Source organism: Schistocerca nitens, chromosome 2, assembly GCF_023898315.1.
Source record: "Schistocerca nitens isolate TAMUIC-IGC-003100 chromosome 2, iqSchNite1.1, whole genome shotgun sequence".
NCBI lineage: Eukaryota > Metazoa > Arthropoda > Insecta > Orthoptera > Acrididae > Schistocerca > Schistocerca nitens.
In genome coordinates this window covers 773,186,645-773,193,635 of record NC_064615.1, presented here as the reverse complement: position 1 = coordinate 773,193,635, position 6,991 = coordinate 773,186,645, and the positions used below count along the sequence as shown (strand labels likewise).

At 44.9% G+C, this 6,991-nt stretch overlaps 1 non-coding gene across 1 annotated transcript; it reads right to left on the bottom strand.

Annotated features, from left to right (window-relative positions):
* Positions 1-5,094: 5,094 nt before the first annotated feature.
* Trnat-agu (transfer RNA threonine (anticodon AGU)) lies at positions 5,095-5,169 on the bottom strand. The gene has a single exon. It is a non-coding gene; the product is annotated as a tRNA-Thr (tRNA).
* Positions 5,170-6,991: the final 1,822 nt, after the last annotated feature.

Sequence of the window (6,991 nt, the reverse complement as noted above, 5' to 3'; positions counted from 1 at the left end):
AAACTATACCTTTCACAAATCACTTACCTCACAAAAATCTTGGTTACTCGAGCTACTGCAATAAAGCCAGCGCCACTACTGCCAGCTAAATAAAAGATTCAAACTACTGAAGGCACTAACTACTGATAGGCTTAGTTAGCAAATGAAAGATTTTAATAGAGAACAAACAATGTATTTACCTTAATAGTCATAATATATATAGCAGTTCATGACAAATTTCAAAACTCCGCCATCTCTCTCCCCACATCCACCACTGCTGGCGGCTCATCTCCAACTGCCCAACGCTACGTGCTGTTCACATCCAGCTGCCGCTGCACAACACTACAATGGCAGACAACAATGCAAACTAGCCACAGACTGCACACAGCACAGCCAGTGATTTTCATACCGAGGTGGCGTTACCAATAAAAAAACCTAAACAGCCTACTTACAACGTGAGTTAAAAACTGAACTGCAAAGTAGTTCTGTTCACGTCTTCTTTCAGTAATCGTGATCTGTATGTTTCGCTGCATTCAAATGCATGAAAAGGAATAGTTTGGGCTCTTCTTTTATGTGTCTTACTCACGATGGAAATTCATCTCAAGTTGTAAGTTATTGTAAGTTATTGATCCTACAATTAAATGTGAATGCCTAAGCTCAAGCGTGGTTGTGCTTGACTTGTTCACGATGGATGCATAGAACTTCTCAAAGCTACAATCACAGTGAGGGAATGTCTGAAGTACTGCTGGAGGGAACTGACATCATGACTCCTACAGGGCTGTCCATAAATCCGTAGGACTACGAGGAGGTGGAGATCTGTTCTGTATAACACGTTGTGAGGCATCCCATATATGCTCAATAATGTTCATGTCTGGTGAGCTTCGTGGCCAGCGGAAGGGTTTAAACTTAGAAGAGTGTTCCTGGAGCCACTCTGTAGCAATTCTGGACGTGCGGCGTGTCGCATTGTCCTGCTGGAATTGCTCAAGTTAGCATAATGGACATGATTGAATGCACGTGATCATACAGGATGCTTACGTAAGTGTCACCTGTCAAGGTCATATGTAGCGGTATCAGGGGTCCTACATCACTCGAACTACACACGTGCCACACCATTATAGAGCCTCCACCAGCTTGAACAGTCCCCTGCTGACATGCAGGGTCCATGGATTCCTGAGGTTGTTTCCAAACCCGTACACGTCCATCCGCTCAATACGATTTGAAACGAGACTCGTCCGACCCGGCAACATGTTTCCAGTCACTAACATTACAATATCAGTGTTGACGGGCCCACGCGAAGCGTAAAGCTTTGTGTCATGCAGTCATCAAGGGTACACGAGTGGGCCTTCGGCTCCGAAAGCCCATATCGATGACGTTCCGTTGGATGGTTCACACGCTGACACTTATTGATGGCCCAGCATTGAAATCTGCAGCAAGTTGCGGAAGGGTTGCACTTCTGTCACGTTGAACTATTCTCTTCAGTCGTCATTGGTCACGTTCTTACAGGATCTTTTACCGGCACCAGCGATGTCTTACCACATTCCTGATATTCACGGTACACTCGTGAAATGGTCGTACCTGAAAACGCCCACTTCATCTCTACCTCGGAGATACTGTGTCCCATCGCTCGTGCGCCGACCTTAGCACTACGTTCAAACTCACCCATAATAACACCACCTTCAAACTCGCTTTAATATTCATAACCTGCCATTGCAGCAACAGTAACCGGGTTAACAACTGCGCCAGACACTTGTTGTTTTAGATAGGCGTTGCCGACAGCAGCACATATCTCTGTATTTGAATATGCATGCCTATACCAATGCCTCTGGCACTTCAGTATAACAATGGACGTCGTTTATTTATTAAGAAAAGTACTGCACAGAGTAGGTGAAGAATTAAATATGTGAAATCTTTGTGTCAAATGAGAGCTATATTTTTGAATGATGATGAAAAGCAAATGGGAAAAAAACTTAGTAATATCATGACTGTTGAGAAAAATCCCTCTGATATTTTCCACCGACGTTTTGCTATTAATGAGATGCTGGCCCACCACTCAACGGCAAAGAAGAAAACTACACTCTAAACAAGAAGTGAAAGTATGTTGAACTGCGTTAAGAGGACACCAGTGGAAGCCGCACTTTGGTCTCACTGTGCTGACAGGCTGTGCCGCTGCTGGATTCCCGCCCTGTGGCTGGACGGTCCGTAAAGCCCCTGATCGCTATCTCCCAGCGCCCCTCTTCCTGAGAGGCTGTTCCGCTCGCCAGCCTTACTGCTCTTTTATTACGACGTTACGCCTCCGAGAGGAGTGCTCTCGTATCACTCTGCCGGCAGACCTTAATGATTATGACTACTGGTACAAGCTCTGAATACACATCTGGCTGCTGGGCTCGTCCTAAGTGAGGGAGAAGCGCTGTAAGAGAGCCTGTAAGTCCTGCCGAAACTATTATTCTTATTTCATTGGCGACTGGTACAGACATCATGCAAAGAACACCGTATTGCACGTTTGGTGCACGTCATTATTAATACATATCTTTACTTACGGTTACAATTCCAACAACGTCGCACTGGCATGAAGTGTACCATATACTTCAATATACAAATCTGTTAGGAGTAATGCTATCTACATTCTGAAAATAACGAAACATTTCGATGCAGGTTTATCATTCAGAGATCTCATTTGAATGTTAATTCCTTTCCCTGAAATCGTGTTATGCTTAGTGTAACAAGGGAAAATGTCTGTCAGCATGCATCGGAATTGGACATCGTGGCCTATCGCAACTGCAGTTTACCGTTCTTCAATGTTTCTGCTGGCTTTGCTCGGGTTCTTACAACGGCCACGTGAATATGGAATCGATGGGCTCAGGAAGGCCACGTACCCTGCCATACAGGACACCAACGGCCCCACGCGACTAGCACCCAAGAGGACAGACATATTTTTCGCTCGGGCATTTTGAGCCGTACAGCCTCGTCGTGTATGAGGCGTATACTGAGAGTAATGAGTTCATCAGAATTTTTATTTTTCAGACAAAGCAAGTACGTCATCATAATCTACACACCTTCTCTCAGTTTTCAGTGTAATCTTTATTTCTTTGCACACATTCTCCCCATAGTTCTGCAAGTTAGAAAACACCATTACGATAGACTCCATTACGATTTCCCAAAGACACTGGTGCGCTGCTTACCAAACATTCTCCGGTACAGTTGGTCTCGTATCTGATCCTTGTCAGAACCTATAAGATGATAGTTTGAGGGTGCCACGTGGGGACTATAGGGAGGATGTGAAAGAGTTTCCTCCTCCAATATCCCTGATCCTCTCCACAGAAGTACGAACGGTGTGAGGACGTGCACTATCCAGTTGCCAGGTAATCTCCGTTCAAGAGAGTTAACCGCGCGTTGCACGACAGAGAGTCAAAAGTGTCTAGGTACAACGGAAAGCATTTATGTTTTGTCCAGGTTCAAGAAAGTCAGTCAGAATCTTTCCTCGTTCCGTTCTGTGGAGGCGGTTCGAGGACTAACCATTCGTGCTCCGCCCACTTCAAACACTTCTGGCGCCCATGCACCCATTTCCACACGCACGTTGCAGTCTGAGATGAACTTCAGCAGCACATTTTCACTCTTTAATAAGGAATTTAGTGACAACACGCAGCAGAAACGCAATATCGCTGCCAGCTATTTTGGCATTACTGCCTCTGGTCACGTGACAGTCAATAATTACGTCACAATGTGGCAACATGTGGCGTGAAGTCTATAGATTACGATCCTGGAATTGGATTTAAGCGACAGGTTGCCCACGACTTTCATTATGGCCCTCGTACCTTGAGTGAGTGTTTTGCAAGACAAGTACACACAAGAACTTTTCCTCGTCGCGACAGCAGAGAGAGGCCAGCTGACGACAGTGCGCACAAGTCAACACTGGAACAGGAAAGGCACCACTTAGCCTTGATTGGCGAGTCCCGGTTCTGCGCGCAGCGTTGCGGTTCGATGTGTCTCTATATGGTGGCTCCGAGAAGAATCAATGCTCCAAGATTCCTTGCGTCTTCGTCAAACAGACCAAGAACCTGGTGCGATGGTATAAAGTCCAGTTATGTTCACAAGACTACCAATTTAGGTTCGCATAGCCGGTAATTTTGAAAGCAGCCGTGATATTTCTATACTGTTAAAGCCAGTGCCTAGGTACCATCTTCTACATTTCTGTGATGTTACCTTTCAACAAGATAACGCAAGACGGCATGCTGTCTTTGCTGTCCTGACCTACTTCGATATAGATGCTGTTCTATTTTTGCCCTGGCCGCACGTCTTCCACATCTCTCACCTACTGAAAACATCTGGTCGTGGTGAATGTAGACTTTGCCGGAGTATACAGCTGATAAAAATCTCTCAGGTTCCCAGACGGGTGGTAGTATTATAAAACCGCGACCTTTCGACGAATGACACACTCATCATCCTCTGGCGAAGTGTCGAGATTTTTCGGATGCTGTCCTACTTATAACTGCGGTATGCCCTCTCCACCTGGTTCTGGGAGACTGGGTACAGGGAGACCGGCGGGCGGGGTGGTGGTGAAGTCGCGGTGGTGGGCTAGTGGGCGCGACGTTCAGATCTGTAGCAAAGCATTCCGGCCCTGTTTGGAGAGGAGAGTCGTGGGTTTCCGAGAGACTGGCTCGCCACCACTCGCCATCCACTACCTCTGATGAATTCCGGCATGGTGGTGAAGTAGCGTGGCATGACGTACTCACATCTGTCACACATGCCCCGTTCAGCTCATTACCCTTCCGGGTTAGAATCAATGTCGTTGAGAGAGGCGGCAACTCTTCGTATCAGGCCTCGTACCCTCATGCCCCAAAACAAACTTATGTATCCTCCTAGTATATTGCATACGTACGTAAAGTTTCGTAATTTGTTGTCCTTTATGGTGTTATAATTTTAATATCTAGCAGTTACATACAGAACGTATAGTAGCTGATAACAGGTAATAACGCACCACGATGAGGGACGCATTTTTTATTGGAGGAGAAATGGTAAAGAACGACAGAAATACATTAATTTGAAGTAATAATTAAATCAAGACCCTAAGCTGTCGAAAGTCGTTGATATACATCAACGGGGACAGTTGAAAATGTGTGCCCCGATCGGGACTCGAACCCGGGATCTCCTGCTTACTTGGCAGATGCTCTATCCATCTGAGCCACCGAGGGCACAGAGAATAGTGCGACTGCACGGATTTAACCCGTGCGCGCTCCCCGTGAGACCCACATTTCCAACTTAATGTCCACGCACCACATTCGTTGTGCCCCTGCCCATTACACTCATTACTCGCGGCAGACAATTTTACCGAGTCCCGTAAGAGTTCGGGCAGTGCGTGTGCATCCAGCACAGAAGAGGAAGGTCAATGACCGGTTAGCCTTAACTATATGGAAGGCAGCTCTCTTAGAATGAAATGATAATTAAATTTCAGAGGTGTTGTAACTGTCGTGAAGCTCCTTGTGTTTGTGCCTTACTATACTATGATATTCTTGGAATCGTGATGTGAACTAGAGCTTAGTGATTCCTTTAATTTGAAATGTCTGCGACCATTCTTCTTGCGAGTCCCATGACAACCGATTTCTGAGCATAGGTATAATATCTGTGAGAGAAGTTTCTCACATTTAATTAGTCCATGCAGAAGTGCCTGCTTTGCTAGGGCGTCTACTTGCTCATTTCCAGGTATCCGAGGGAAGATTCATAACAGTTGTCATCGAAAATGGGCGTATTTAACCGCCGTGGGTAGAAAGCTACGAAGATCTGGTCAAGTTTCTCGCCAAAGAACTGTTCGCTCAACAGGTATAGAGGGGAGGACGTTGGATGACGCGGCAGATTATTAATCAATAAGTTGCCGACAACTTTCCTGTTAAACAATAAAGGAGTACTGGTGAACCAGCAATTACGGTCCTATCATACACAACGAGTGCAGTCTATGGGACCAAGAATAATGATTTCTGGCCCACAGTTCTGTCACTTGTTGATCATCCATGCTTATTCGGACTGGCACTGGTCACTCTGAACAATTTTAACTAGCTTCAGTTATCACTACAAAATCTAAGCTGTTTCTCTAAAAAAGTAAATATTCGTTGTCAAAATTTGAAGTAGATTAAAATTATATGCCGGACCGGGAATGCAACCCGGAAACTTTTCTTTTACGGCCAATGGTCGGAACGAATTTCTTTTAAGCATCTAATAGTGGTTCAATACTCCAAATGTTACAGTTCTATTAGTATCAGCTCTTCATTAGGGTCAAGTAGCTCAATAGTAAACAGATTTTTATAAAATGACTGCATTTGCATTGACACGGTGTCGCATATTTTCTTTTTCCTAATTTTTGCATGTAATGAGTGCTGAAGAAAGTTTAATATACAGTTATAAAACTACAAATATGTTGTAGCGCTGCAAAACAGGTGAGAACCTGTGAGCAAGGACTTCAGGCTCAACGCAGTATTACACAACATTTATGCTATCAGCAGTCGCTCCACAATGCAAAATACCCGTGTCCTTCTAGCAGCTACAGTGAATTAATTCAAATTAAGTAGTTTATTTAAGCAGCTTAGATGCACAACCAAGAGACGTTTTCCTTGTTCTTCGTTGTCCCCACGAGGTGGTACTACAGGTGTTCCAATGTTCAATCCTTCGTAAGCGAATTTCCTCTTATCATCTGGCTTCACTACTTGGAATGAACACGTGGGAGTTTCATCGACAGACATCACTACACCTGAGTTGCCCAATTTGCCACAGTAATTGGCAGCTTAGAAAAGTGTGACCAACTGTCGTTTCGCAAAAATTCATGGCCATGTTGTACAACCTCAAACAACTTCTACTGCAGGTGTAGATGACGTACTGGGTCCTCTGGTCCGACTCAACCGAACATTGAGCGGAAATGTTTATGTACGGATACTTGGAGACCATTTGCAGCCATTTTTCCAAAACTTGATTTTCCCAAACAACTATGTACCTTGACACAAGAACACAATTGCTCACAAATGGCTTG